At 44.2% G+C, this 15,800-nt stretch overlaps 1 non-coding gene across 1 annotated transcript; it reads left to right on the top strand.

The window, feature by feature from the left end:
• Positions 1–11,182: 11,182 nt before the first annotated feature.
• Positions 11,183–11,265, top strand: TRNAL-UAA (transfer RNA leucine (anticodon UAA)). The gene has a single exon. It is a non-coding gene; the product is annotated as a tRNA-Leu (tRNA).
• Positions 11,266–15,800: the final 4,535 nt, after the last annotated feature.

Raw genomic sequence — 15,800 nt, 5'->3', positions numbered from 1 at the left:
TTGCTTCTCTCCTCTCATGGTTAACCCCTACATGGGAGCTCTACAGTAGGGATGTGTGAAGCAGGCCCTATTCGATTTGAATTCGGATTTGGCCCAACTCAGGCACAGTGATTTCATTCGTTGATTTGGATCACTGTCCCTGATTCACTTCAGCTGAATCCAAATCTGAAGATTTGATGCTGATTTGGAGAATCAGTGATTTGAGCACAGACACGGCTTCAAAAGTTTTTTTCTACATACTTCGAGGTACCAGCATGGTTTGTGATCACTGCGATGCTGGGGCAGATGGAGCGTCCAACAGGAGTACAGGGGAGCCCTCCATGTGCTCAGTGGTGAACCCGAGTATTTCCAGTCCATTTCTGTGTCTGCCGGGGAGTGTGCTGGGTCCCCCCCCCGCCCCCTGGCCATACTCCCTTGACTCAGCAATTGGCTGTGGGAGGACCCTGGGTGCCACCCCACACCCAGGAGGTACCAGTCACCACGGACAGCTGGGGGGGGGTATGGGTGGACCCCCAGCACACTCCCCAGTAGACCTGAAAGTGGGCCGGAAGTGCTTCTGGTCCACATCCGGGTCTGCTGCCGAGTACTCCGGGGACCCCCCCCCCCCCGGTGCTTCTGTGAGATGCTCCATGTGCCCCAGCATCACATCATTCATGAGTACCTGCTACCTCGAGGTCTGTAGAAAATACATTTAAAGCTGTGTCTATGTCTGAATCACCAAATCTTTCCAAATCTCTCCAAATCCATTTGGAGGGTTCCAATTCGATTTGTAGAGATTAAAGGGTCCTCTGATTCAATTTGGATTTGGAGATTCGGGCACCAAATCGAGCCGAATCTCCGCCAAATCGAATCATGGACTGAAGCTTTGCACTGCCCTACTCCACAGGTGTTCCCAGCAAGGTTTTTGCCTTATGTTTTACCATAAGGCAGGACTGGACTGCTGGTCTATCTTATTCCCCCATCCCCAAAAGAACATACACCTAATAGAACAGCATAATGTATTGCTATGGCCTTATGGCTCAACCAGGGGGGTTGGGTCATGTCTTGGAATGAAATCAATGATTTGTAAGTCACGAGGGGCCTCATCTACAGTACAGGAAAGTCAATGGGACTTCTCTGAAGCAGTCTGGCCAAGAAGGTCTCTAGCACCTTTCAGTTATTTCCTTTAGCAGATCCATATGATACAGGAGGTTTTCCCAGTTCGGGATCTTAAAAGAAAGTCTCTCACCTGTTGAATCACAAAGGCATAGATCTTCTTTATCCATTGCTCTAAGTGACAATGATCAAGATATTTCAGCTGTCCAGGGGATTCTACCTAAAGGTATTTTGAAATCTCCATCCATGGAAGTTTTCAAGGCCGGTTGGACTGACACTTGGCTGGATGGTTTAGGGATGACTGTGCCTTGAGCAGGGGGCTGGGCTAGATGACTTTGTGAGGTCCCTTCCAGCTTTACTTTTCTATGATTCTACCCTCTACCATAACAGCTGTGTGAACTTTCATTATATCTAGGGCAGCATGAGGCCTGTGTACTACTTAATTCCTAGTTCAGGCTCTGATTCAGCAAGGTGCAACGCTTTACCCATGAGAGCTTACACATTAACTTCAAAGGACTTTGTCTGTAATGCTGGACAAGACACTCTCTATTGGACCCTGTTATCTTTAAATACTGTAAATTTTAAATTCAGAGACTGTCTTGGGCTATAGGTCTCTACAGTGTCCAGTAGAACAGAGCCCTAACTTGGTTGTGGAGATAGCGTCCTGCTGAGCCTTGGTTCTGCCAGCCCTGGGCACACCCCGCTCTCAAAGATTTCATTGCTAAGACCACTTTATTTCAGTTAATGATAGGTGAAAACATGCATTTAGATGAGGCTGATCATTCTGCAGACGGCATTTCCTGGCCACCTCTTTTTTTCCTTCTTCAATTATTTGTCCTGCTGCTTGTGCACCAGCATTTTCATACCATCAAAAAATAACTTCTGATTGGAGGAAAGACATTTGGAAAAAATAACCTCATCTCAAATTACAAGAAACTCAGGATATTTAGGCTTGATTCTCAACAAACAAGCGCCAGGCAAATATTTACACTTACTTCCAAATTACTATTACTAGTTTTTATGCATGTATTATTATTATATTATTATTTCTACCAAATGCTGGCATTTTATTTTAAAAACATGAATATGAATAGCTGTATCTTGACTCGGGGCATCGTGTTATGTGTTTGACTTTCAGGCCAAGCTCACCAGAAATTGGCAAGTTCCCTGATTCTACAGCATTTTGATTTTTTAAATATAATGGTACAGCCCCATCTAATAATAATAAGAAAAATAGAAAGAAAATGTTGACAGGGATCCAAGCATATGAATTTTATATCATGAAAAGCTTTTATTCTGGTTCCTTTTCTCACTCATGCACAGATTTATTGAAAAGAACTTGATATTTATTCATTTTCCAGTTAGATTATTGCGGTTAAATCAAAAAGAAGTGTCAAGACTCAGGGAGCCGAAAGCAGCTCGGCTTTTTCCATTGTGTCAGGTCACATGGTTCCCATTTGTTCCATGAAAAACCTCATGGTTTTGGTTATTTTCCTTGTCTGGAATGAGATATAATTGCACGCTCATTGCCAAGTCTCCTGTATCGTGTAGGAAACTCCTGCCTCTTGGGCCATCTCCCTCTCTTCATCTGGGAGGCCTGTTTTGCAAGGAGCATTTTTATTGTTTCAAATGGTCCGAGGAGACCCATCAAGCTGTTGTTCGAAATACTTGTCAACACAATGGTACAGTGCATGGAGAGGATGGGCAGGCTTTAAGTCCTGTGAGTTGGGAAAGCTGGGGTTGGATCTCAGCTTTGACGCAACCTTCTTTGGGGGGGGGGGGGGTCAGTTAGGTTTTGATCAAACCTTTTTGAAATCAATGCAAATAATTTAATGGGTTGTGCATCGGGCCTTTAGTTTCTCAAATCCTCCTCTGTTTTATTCTCCCACCTTTTACCTGTTTAGGATTTGCTGAAGAGTTATACTAGTACAAGCTGAAGTGAAAATTTGAGCCTGTAGAGTTATACTGAGATAACCTTAACTTATGTGGACATTCCTCTTCTGGCATAAGGGTGTGGGTTTTCTTTATACAGTTTCAGTTAGTTTACATCACTTTGGAAGAAATATTCATACAAGTATTACTGGAAAACTTTCTAGATAAACTCTTACTCAATCATTTGGGACCAAATTAATCACCTGTGCACTAGATGGTTTTTGTAGTACACATATTAAGTCATACCAATGAAAACAAATATCATTAAAAACATGTCTCTTGGTCTTTTCCATGTCTCTTGGTCTTGGTATAAAGCAAGCTGCATATCCTTAAGACTTCATGGGTGGTGAAGGGAAATTCATTCTGCAGGGAATTACAAAACTTCAGAAAATAATGGTCCTGAATTCTGGATTGTAATAAAAGGCCAAAGTTTCTAAATTTGTTGCGAAGTAACCCTTTCCAAGACTGAGAGAAACATTTCAGTTTGGTAACATGAAATAGTGAGATTGTAATAATGTCAAAAAGTTACATTTTGATAAGGTAAGAACATCTTGCCTTTATAAAATTAAAGTTTCATTTCTGTTTTGTCATTTTGACTTTTATTGTTGTATTTCAAACATTAACCATTATATATCATAAAAACGCTATCTTTACAATGAATATAATAAGCAAGTGCAATGAAGCTGTTGATATGAAAAGGGCAAGCCAATAGGTTTGTTCAGATCTTTCCCATCTTCAAGTGTTAAAATTGACACATTCTCACCAAACGTTTCTATTTCGAGGAAACTGTAAGTTTGGGTGAGAAACTCTTTTATAGAAAAAAAAAATTCTATCAACAGTCTAGAAAAAAAAATGGAGTTAATGTGCTTTAGAAATAAACTTGCATTCAAAATGAAAACCTTTATAATGACCTTTTAGGGCTAAGGCAGACAGACGAAAGGGCATCCGCGAGTCAGATGTGCTGATCTGCTGCTATCATTGATATGTCAAGTCCGTCCCCAGACCCCTGTGACCGTTGGGGCAACTTAAACTCTACAATAACCCTTCTCCACTCAGCCCTGTTTGACTAGCTTTGTGCAAAGCACAAATTGGTTGTGGGAGATCAATATAGGGTTTTGCAGTTTGGGTGACTGATGGATAAAATTGGGTTAGCCATCTCTTTGGGACGCCTGCTGTCGATTCATAGATTCATAGATGTTAGGGTGGGAAGGGACCTCAATAGATCATCAAGTCCGACCCCCTGCACAAGCAGGTAAGAGTGCTGGGTCTAGATGACCCCAGCTAGATACTCGTCTAACCTCCTCTTGAAGACCCCCAGGGCAGGGGAGAGCACCACCTCCCTTGGGAGCCCGTTCCAGACCTTGGCCACTCGAACTGTGAAGAAGTTCTTCCTAATGTCCAGTCTAAATCTGCTCTCTGCTAGCTTGTGGCCCTTGTTTCTTGTAACCCCCGGGGGCGCCTTGGTGAATAAATCCTCACCTATTCCCTTCTGTGCCCCCGTGATGAACTTATAGGCAGCCACAAGGCCGCCTCTCAACCTTCTCCTGCAGAGGCTGAAAAGGTCCAGTTTCTCTAGTCTCTCCTCGTAGGGCTTGGTCTGCAGGCCCTTGACCATACGAGTTGCCCTTCTCTGGACCCTCTCCAGGTTATCCGCATCCTTCTTGAATTGCGGCGCCCAGAATTGCACGCAGTACTCCAACTGCGGTCTGACCAGCGCCCGATAGAGGGGAAGTATCACCTCCCTGGACCTATTCGTCATGCATCTGCTGATGCACGATAAAGTGCCATTGGCTTTTCTGATGGCTTCGTCACACTGCCGGCTCATGTTCATCTTGGAGTCCACTAGGACTCCACGATCCCTTTCCACCTCTGTGCCACCCAGCAGGTCATTCCCTAGGCTGTAGGTGTGCTGGACATTTTTCCTCCCTAGGTGCAGCACTTTGCATTTCTCCTTGTTGAACTGCATCCTGTTGTTTTCTGCCCACTTGTCCAGCCTATCCAGGTCTGCCTGCAGCTGTTCCCTGCCCTCCGGCGTGTCCACTTCTCCCTATAGCTTTGTGTCATCTGCAAACTTGGACAGAGTACATTTGACTCCCTCGTCCAAGTCGCTGATGAAGACATTAAAGAGTATCGGTCCAAGGACCGAACCCTGCGGGACCCCACTGCCCACACCCTTCCAGGTCGAGACCGACCCATCTACCACGACTCTTTGGGTGCGACCCTCTAGCCAATTCACCACCCACCGGACTGTGCAGTCATCCACGTCACAGCCTCTTAGCTTGTTCACCAGTATGGGGTGGGATACCGTATCGAAGGCCTTCCTGAAGTCTAAGTATATGACATCCACCCCTCCTCCTGTGTCCAGGAGTTTCGTAACCTGGTCATAGAAAGAGACTAGGTTGGTCAGGCACGATCTGCCCGCCACAAACCCATGCTGGTTTCCCCTCAGCATAATTTGACCTGCCGGGCTCTCACAAAGGTGGAAGGCAAAAGTCTTATGATGCAGCAGAGTATATTTTCGGTGACGTTGTAGCTATCTGAAGGTGGAAAAGAATTTGTTAGCTTTTCCCTTTAACTGCTTTGCTTTGAGGAGTTTAAGGTATTGAATGGATGGGGTACACCCTGCCACACCCATACCTCGTACCATGCAAATGTTTTGTTTACTAATTATTATTCAGGTGTCAATGATAGGCATAGTTATTAAAGGAGAGCTTGGGAAGCTGAACTGCAAGGACGATTCCCCAAGCTTTTCCTTTAGTAAGCAGTCCAAGGTTGCAGCAAACACACAAACATGCCAGCAACATCCTGTCTCCTAAGAAAGTCGACTCACCACAGTGTAACAACATCTCATGACTAAGACTAAGAATGACGTACTGAGTTAGGGGTTTCAGTGCAAGCAGGGCCAGGGCCTTGGGATGTGAGGAATCTTAGAACAAAAAAAAAAAAATCAGTTTCAAGGAAATACTGTTTTTCAAGAGGGGAAAAAAACAGCTTTGTCAAAAACTTGATATAGCGCTGAATGCCCTCAACTCACTAAAGGATCCATAATCCAAAACCTTTATAGACCTCTTTGTTTCTTTTATCACTGTGAAAAAGCAATTTTGCAATGGCAGGAAATCTGAGCTGCCCTGGAGTTTAGGACTGTTCCAGTCCAGAGGTCTACTTCCTCTCCATCACTATGTTTGTCATCCCGAACGGCTTTAATTGATACCTTGGAGTGAGGATGCTGGGATTTTCTCTAAGTACAGATCGCAAATTGCTGAGATCTTAGGTGGAACCACTTGGGCTTATAGCAGAACATTTCGATGAAAAATCCAACAAGTATTAAAGAAGCCCTCAAATGCACTAATACGAATAGGGAAATGACTGGCTAGACCTCAAGACTTCCGAAAAGGCCATACGGGTTAGTGGCAGACTAAATATGAGTGAGTCAACATACAATAATAGGATGTATTAGCAAGAGAATTTCATGCAGGTCACGTGATAGGTTTTTTCCTGAACTGAGTGGAAGACGCAATCTGGATTATAGCATCTTATTTGGGACACTGTAATTTAAGAAAAAAAATGGACAAATTGGAAAAAGCCGAGATAAGAGCAATAAAAAATGATTTGGTAGTTAAGAAACTTGACATATGAGGAACGGTTTCAATGTGGGGTTGTTTAGCCTGGGGAAGAGAAGTCCAAGGGGAGTGTGATGTTACTCTTCCACCATAGAAAGGCAGAACAGTGATGGACACATCTCTGTGTTCACAAGGTTGTGGTCTTAAATAGGAAGAAGGGAGATTTAAGTTGGATATTAGGAAGAACTTTCTAAGAGGGACGTTAACAAGGGGGACAGAGATGATGGATTCTCCATCACTGGAGGGCTTCAAGTGCAAGTTAAATAATCACTGGTAGGGAGAGTTTAGCCAGAAATATTCCTTGCTTGATTAGAGGTCTCTTCCAATCCTATTTTTCTAGGATTCTACAATATCAAAAGTTGTTTTTTTTGTTTTATTTTAAATCCCCTTCAGTAACATATTTTGTGGTTTGCTTTTCAGATAACAATAATTATAAAACCTTTTTTTTTTCAGTTTTCAAATTCTGACAACCAAGACACAAAAATAAAATCGTCTTCATGAAAAACTAGAAAAAAAAACCCTATGTGTTTCCCCATAAACCTTTGCATCGGAGGGAAAAAATGCTACAGAAATGTCAGCTGATTCTAATGCTATTTAAGATCCTACTTTCATTTAATTTTAGTTACACACAGGAGGAACATTGTAATATCAGGGGGGAAGTACCTGTGTTCAATTAGCTGGAGAGACATCAGTATTGAGCCCCAATTTTATATAAAAATTCAACTCTATCCTGATTTTGGTTTGTTCATTCCAAAATGTCATGTTATCCTTATTACACACTGGTATAATCTGCACCACCATGGGATTACTGTTCAGGTTTGATTTATACTTGCTCTGCTGTCCAATTTCAATGCGGTATTTCTACAGTGAGCAAAACCCAAACGGATCCATGTTCTCAAGCTATTTATGCATATTTGTCAGAAATATTCCCCAAATTGGACATGCCTACAACAATCGACTCCCCCTGCCATAGTGCCATCAACTGTCCCACATCCCTTGTACCCATGTAGGAGGGTTTAATCCAGCAACAGTCCTTCATGATACAATATTCACATTAATATTCTGCTGTTCCTCAGTGGGACTGGTAAAAAAAAAAGCATTACTGGCAACTCTCTCCCTTCCCCGAAAGCAAAAGAATGGGGCTGGCTTTGGAAATGCACTTCTTCTTCTCCACAGCACACATGAGAAGGAATGGGCAGAGCCATTCTTTTGAAGTGGCGGTGACTGGTATCTGGCAGCCCTGGTGCCAAACTCTAGAGCCTGCTACTCCAAATAGCAAGAGATACCCACCTAGAGGCTCGCACATATTCTTTTGCCCCCCTCTCGCTTGCGCTCTGTCACACATACACACAGGCGAGTGGGCCAATACACACACGAACACAGTTGTGCAGGTGTGCCCTTCCGCTATCACACTTCTGACCTCCTGAACCCACAAATTCCTCTGTCCTATGCCCTTGTAGAGACATCCCAGCCCTTTTTCCTTAGGGTCAGTGAAAATACCCAGTGGACATGTCTACATGTGCATTGACCCTGGTTTAAATTTACTGCACAGTAAGTTATATATGTAGGTGTTAAAGCACATTAAAGCCGGGACTAACTTCAATCCACACACACAGTGTTACTGTGCAGAAAAGTGTCTACATGTGCATTACTGCGAAGTAACTAATTGGGCATAAATTTGATCCCTTCATGATGCAGGGATCAAATTTACACTCAAGTTGTATAAATTGTCACATTTACTGCACAGTATGGACGTACACATGCCCATACTATGCAGTAATTTTGGATTACTGTGCAGTGATGCCCACGTTTTGATGCTCCCAGTCTGATGAAATGGAGCTGCATAGGAGATGGAGACATCCGCACAAGGACCCATTTCACAGCCTAAGCAACAAGGCTCTGGTCCCCAGGAATGATGCACAAGGGTGAGAACATGGTGTTCATCCTCCCAACCAGAAGGAGCAAGACAGGAGCCTTTTGGGAGAGGTCAAAACAGATCCAGAGAAAAAATAACTGTAGAAGAGATCTCTCCCCAAACTGTGTAGTTTGGACCCAGTCCAGCCAAGCCCTGAAGCACAGAAGTGGTGTACAAAAACCTGCCTGAGAAACCATCTCTGTGTGGTTCTCACTGTGGTAACCATGCACCTAGTTTCTTTATAGAATAGTAGAGTATTTTTCACTGGAGTCAGGAGAAGGATTAGTCTTGCGAGGAGTGCCGTGGTACAAGCTTCAGGCAGTGCACATTTAGTTCCTGACTTGGTCACCGGCCTCACCTGTCAACTTGGACAAGTCCCTTAACTACCCCAGGAATAATGATGTCTCTTTTATCTATACAGCTGGATGCTTCTCAGATCCAGGACTGACTCGTGTTGCGTAGGTGTGTGAAGTGGCCCAGATATTGGGGTTCATAGCTCATTTGCAGTCTTTAAGCAGTAGGGCTGTGCAAAGCTTCAGTCCCCCAGATTCGATTTGGCAGAGATTTGGCCCAATTCAGATTCAAATAGGAGAGAGACCTTCTTTTAAGATCCCGAACTGGGAAAACCTCCTGTATCATATGGATCTGCAAAAGAAAATAACTGAAAGGTGCTAGGGACTTTTTCGGCTAGCCTGCTTCAGAAGAAGTCCCGTTGGCTTTGCCGTGCTGTAGATGAGGCCCCTCATGACTTATAAATCATTGACTTCATTCCAAAGACATGAACCAACCCCCCTGGTTCAGCCATAAGGCCATAGCAATACATTATGCTGGTCTAATAGGTGTATGTTCTTTTGGGGTCCCCCCGCAGCTAATCGCTGAGCCTGGAGAGTGAGGGGTGAGGGGGGCCCACACACTCCCCGGCAGACCCAGAAGTGGACCAGTGCTTCTTATCCACTTTTGGGTTCACTGCTGAGCACACAGGGGCCCTCCTGCACTCCTGTGGGACGTTCCATCCACCCCAGCATCACAGCATTCAAGAGCCATGCTGGTACCTCGAGGTATGTAGAAAAACTTTTAAAGCTGTGTCTCTGTCCGAATCGCCAATTCTCTGAATCAGCATCAAATCTTCATATTCAGATTCAGCCAAATCAAATTGGGGCAGTGATCTGAATCAACAAATCAAATCACTGTCCCCGATTCGGGCTGAATCTGAGTCAAATAGGGCCTTTTTCACACACCTCTATTAAGCAGCGCCAATGGAATACTTTTTAAAGCTGTTCAAGCACCTCCTTTTCATTGATTTTCCAAGGGAGTTAGGCACCTAGATAGGCTCAAGAGTCCTGGGCTTGCACTTCTAACACTTCAGTCAGCTCCTTTCTCAACATCAGGGTTCATGGAGTCATAGACCCCCCACTGAATCACTGAGTGCATTCTCCAATTTGGGATTCTCCCCCTTGTTCTGGTTTGACAAACAAATGTGGTGTAGGGGGCTTCTGTTGTCACAGTTATCAGACTGACTCTGTCTCCAGGCCCTCTTGAAATCCTTCACCAGATCCATTCCCAAGTGTCAGGTCCTAGCTGCAGATGGAATAACACGGTTGTCCCCCTCTCAGACTGGTCCCAAAGTGGCAGCTGTCTGGAACGAACTGGGATCACTTCAGCAGGGCTAGTTGGAGCTCAGATCATCCAGGACCAAACAGCTTCTTTCATGTAAAACATTGTTTATTCACAACCACAGCCATTGAAAGAAAGAACATCCTAAGGGTCAGCCAACAGCCTGTGCATGATGGTGACAAAACATCTTCCACCCAGAACCCTACAAGGCCTCATGTCCTAGAGACTCCTGACAGGTCTGACTAGCCTGTCTCCATGCCATTCTCAAGGCCGTTGCCCAAAACAAAGGTCCACCCTCTCCTGGATCAAACGCAGTGAGGATGTCAAGAGATGTTCCCTCTACCCATACTACTGCTGCCCTTAAGGTCTCAGTCCTCACCACCTCAATTCCAGGTCTGGAGCACTCACAGCTGGGCCGGCCTAAGCTTAGTCTTTGGGATGATTCATGAGTAGCATAGATAAACTCTAGGTTGCACCTTCTCTCCTTCTCAAGAATGTCTGGACAGCCATTGGCAACATCCTGCTTCACAGAAATCAATGCCCACCATCAAACGAGGATGAATGGTCTCAAGTTGCAGCAGTGGAAGTTTAGGTTAGATATTAGGAAAAACTTTCTCATTAGGAGGGTGGTGAAGCACTGGAACAGGTTACCCAGAGAGGTGGTGGACTTTCCATCCTTGGAGGTTTTTAAGACCCGAGTAGACAAAGCCTTGGTTGGGATGATGTAGTTGGGGTTGGGCCTGTGTTGAGCAGGGGATTGGACCGGATGTGACCTCTTGAGGTCCTTTCCTACTCTTGTTTTCTATGGTTCTGTGATAGTCTTGGCTAGCCCGGCCTAGCCAAACAGTGTCGACAACAGGAGCCCGGATCTTTGAAGCTAACATTAACTTTCCAGTCCATTTCTAGATATTCTTAGTCCATTTCTAGATAGTCTTATTGACGAAGCTGCCGCCTCTTACCCACACTAGGATGGTCTAGCACCACACCGTGATAGCTCAATACTTGTACCAGGATGGCCGAGTGGTTAAGGTGTTGGACTTAAGATCCAATAGACATATGTCTGCGTGGGTTCAAATCCCACTCCTGGTAGCGTCCTTTTAGATGCACGCATTGCTAGGGCTGTTTGACAGTCTTTCCTGCCCACAGCAGGCAACTGGACTTGATGATCTCATGAGGTCCCTTGCAGCCCTAAACATCTGTGTAGTAAAGAGCCCCTTGTGCTATTGCCCTGTGTGTTCTTCCCAGGCTCCCTGCTTCCTAAATCAGGGGCTTCACACTAGGAAAATGTTATAGCTGCAATACCCAATGCCTTTCCTTAACAACACACATCACAAACTTGCTGTCTCATTATTCCTGATTTTTACAAAGCAGCTTGGCTTCCACCATTTCTATTGGGAGCCTGTTCTGTCATCGCACAGACCTCACTGTCCCTGTGCTTCCTCTCCCTGGATTTCAACCCATCGCTCCCCTTTCTTCCATGCTCAATAAATGATCTCCCTGCATTGTGTTTATACCTCTTCCAATGTTTGTAGGCTGTCACTAGGTCACCTACTTTGTGGTCTCAAAGCTGAGTCATGTATCTTTGCCTGATTTAATCTTTTCTCATATGTCACTCCCTCCAACCTCTTAATAATTCATTTTTTTTTCCCCACCTCTTCTCTAAACTACCTCCGGCTCATCCGTATCTTCGTGGTAATTAGGTGCCCAGAGCTGAACTCAGTATCCTGGATGTTTAGAGAGTGAGTGATGCTCACCTTTTTTTTTTTTTTTTTTTTTTTCTCTGTGACATAATCCTTCTGCCTCTAGGGCCTGGTGCTGGTTGGTTCTTGTTCCCACAATGCACTGCAAAATCTCCATTGGCTGTTGTGTCCATGATCATTTGGAGGTCTCCAATGGCCTAAATACTCCTGCTGATGAGTGATTTTTTTCAAGTTATTTTTCCCTTTTGATGGGCTGACTACACCACACTTTTTCCAAGTCCGATCTCATATTATCTCCTGCCTATATATCCATCACCTTTTTTTCTCGTTCTTCTGTTCTCATTCTTCTTTGCAACCCCTCCCCACCCAACACACTGGCTTATACGAGTGTCCCCCATTTTCCAGATCATGTTTTCTTTAACCTGCTGAACCTGAGATTTACCTTCAACTGCAGAGTATTCCATGCAGCGGGGAGTGAAGGAATGAAAGGGAGTCTTTTTATAATCTTTGATCCTGGCACTGATCTGTCCTGGCACAATTTATATCAGCCACACACCCTCAACTTGCTCTGCTTCCATTAATAAAGGGTTTATCTCCCTGGAGCCAGAATAGCCAAATGTATAGTAGCCCATGTCTAGAGTAGCTCAACAAAAAAGACACTCTAGTCAGAGCTGCACACAGGCATGGGCGAACTGGGAAGCTGCCCAGGGCCTGGACAGAAAAAGGACCTGAAAATGCCAATTGTTTTCCATTTTTTTATTATTATTAACATTGCCTCTGGCGAAGTAGGGTGGGAATACTAAAAGTTTGCTCAGAGCTGCCAGGAAGCTAGGTATGGGATTGACTCTAGTTTAGGGGAGGACCTGGAATTATGCCTAGTTTACACTGATGGGAGTAGGATCAGGATCATACCCTAGCTCTTTCCCTATTCTACCCCCAACAATCATTTCCCATTGCATATATATTTAAATAAGTAAATCTGGACCAGAAAACCTAGGTCAGGGCTTGGATAGCTTTGAAGGGAAAATTCTGCTGAGGTTTGCATCTAATCATGGCAGCAGAAATGTGAACCTTATGAGAACTAAGGCGCAGGTACTCTTCCTGCATTGGTAAGCAGCAACAAGATGTGCTTTGTAACTCCAGAGAAGACTGAAGAAGGGAGGAAGGCATGCCTTGGAAAGATGGGAGAATGGAGATGGGAACACAGCATACCCTTGTCTTGTCTTTTTCTCCTGCAGTAAAAATCCCAAATAAAATGTCCCATGTGTGTCCAGGATGATGGGCTGCTTGTTTTTAATCAAGATTTACAGTCCTGCCCATCCATGAGTTTTACAGACACCTTAAATGCATTTCCAAAAGCACTCAAAGCATTTAACAACCAATGACCAGCCCAGGTGACAGATATCAGCTGTTTCTTTTCCAGTGCCTATCCCCCATGAAAATACACTTTTAACCCATTTTAACAGGAGGGGTTGTAAAGGCGAATAATACCATTCTGGGTGCTTCCTACAAGCATGTGTTATTCGTTTGGAAGTATCATGAAACAACATTGCTTCTTGTGGCATTTCCAAATAAAAACCTCATGGTTCTGATGCTGAAACTCTACACAGAATGCTGCCCTTGTGGTATTTGGGGGAGGAAAATGATTTTTTTTTCTTTCTTTCTCTCTTTCTTTCTTTTAATAAGAGCAGAGCAAAGACCTTTTTTTGGCACGGGACCTGAATTCTGTTCTGGACTGTATTATCTGAAACCCTCAAGGAAAATCTTCACAGCAGTTCCTTATACCTGATCATAATGCATCAAATATGGGTCTATTTCTAGTGTAGCAGGGTTGCCTTTTGGAGTTTGGGTTCAGTCCCAGGCTTGACATCTTGCTGTTTTGATTGGTGGAGCCCATCCACCAATCAGGAGGCAGCAAGAGCAGTTAAGAGGAGATTCCGCCCCCCCCCCCCGCCAGACCTGGTTGAAGACTGCACCACGCAGGTCTGGAAGACTTCAGGGACGGAGCCCGGGAGCGTATAAAAGGAGCCGGGTGCCCAGCACAAGGGAACACATCCGGGAGAGAGAAGAGAGAAGAGCAGGGCTTAGAAAAGCCGAGGAGAGCTGCTCAGCAGGGCGAAGCAGGAGGCCAGAAGTGCCCCTGAAGACGTCCACTGGCAGGGAACAGTGGATGGCTCCAGCAGCTAGGCTCTCGGCGTGCAGCCCAGCACACGGCATACAGATCCTGGGAGCTGCATGAAGCAGCTCGGGTCTGCAACCTCTGGTGTGCAGCCAGAGACACGGTGCACAGGCCAATACATGGAGTAGGACCTTTAGAGATCTTGGGTGGCTCAGGTCTCAACCCCTGGAGTGAGGCTGGGAGCTCGGTGTAGGAGGCACTGGACGGAGGGTCGGGGAACGGACCGAGCCTGGTGCTGCACGAGGCAGCCCTGGTCTCCGACCCATAGCAAAAGGTTGAGCCCCCCTAAAGTTACCAGTTTCCTTGTAGGACTTGGGAAAAGCCCAAGGGCACTGGGGTGTCCCCTTGGGATTAAGTTTATCTTTGGGGTTTGTCTGTTTCAGATCAGATATTTACCTGTGACTTACCTGTATCTGGAGCACTGGTATAAGGTTTAATGTCATTTACCCAGAGGGTATTGTGTATGTTGCTGGTTTAGATGTCTTACAAATATATATATATATATATATATATATATATTGTACATATGTTTATATCCATGTTCCTCTTTCTCTACATGCAGCTTCTTTTGCAATGGATGGAACAAGAGCTGGTTAAATAAAGTAGTTTTATGAAACAGATTTCTCAAAACCAGGCACGTCTCTTCATCACTATCATTGTGAAAGAATTTATTTATTTTTTAATCCTGTAGCATCATAAATATTTTAATTCAAATGTTGCAAATGTTTTAAAATGAAAAAAAAAAAGAGAGAGAAGTGAAATTGTTTCAGGGATTCAACCTCATAATATTTGGGGTTTTCCTCTATTTTCTTTTTTTTGCTATGGAACATATTACGATGAACCATGTCCAAGTGTTATTTGTTTCAGGGATTTATATTACTCTTTCCTTCTTTTCTTTTCTTTTCTTTTCCCTTTTTCCTTCTGGGCGCTCTATAGCTTTACAAAGCTTCCTTATGACTCCATGACTTCCATCCTGTACTCCAGTCACTCTGTCCCCTATTCACAATTGCTATCATAATGGCTCCTCTGGTGACCTGTCCCCAACCTAATTAAATACATTTAATGGATTCTTAACAGAAATAATAAATTTTATTTCATTAAAAATACCCCCCCGACCACCACCACCACCACCTTTGCTCTTTTTCTAGTAACCTTTGTTTTTAAAAAAAACCCCAAAAAACAGCAAAACAAAATTTGACAATTGATTTACTTTTGATTGAAATATGTTTTGATTATTTCCTACTTTCAATTTCCCTATTTTTATATTGGAAAAGGTAAGGAAGAAAAGTGAAAAAGTGAGAGAAAATATTTCCTATAGTCCCCTTATTTCACATTTCCCCATATCTCTCCCTATGGGATGTCTCTAAAGGTATCCAGATTGACTGAGCCCCAGGCCAGTGCCTTAAAGGACTATCCAACTTGATGACCATGAAAACCCACCTACCTTCCTACAGTCTCATGGAGACATTTCTTGTGCATGTAGGACCAAAGTCCCCCTTTCCACAGACATTAAAGATGAACCCACAAAATGGCAATGCTTTTATTGGTGAAACAGCTAACTAGTGGTTTCCTTGCAAGAGGACAGACCAAAGGTCATTCCCTCTTTCATGCACCCATTTGTCTTGACCTAACCTAAAGCAGACCGCACCCCTGGGGAGATGCCAATATAAACACCATCACGCCACAAATATATTCATAGCTCACCCACCATCTCCACCTGGACTTGTTTTCAAATGAATGACAAA

This window comes from Alligator mississippiensis, chromosome 5 (assembly GCF_030867095.1).
Source record: "Alligator mississippiensis isolate rAllMis1 chromosome 5, rAllMis1, whole genome shotgun sequence".
NCBI classification, from domain to species: domain Eukaryota; kingdom Metazoa; phylum Chordata; order Crocodylia; family Alligatoridae; genus Alligator; species Alligator mississippiensis.
This window is presented reverse-complemented; position numbering and strand designations above follow the sequence as displayed.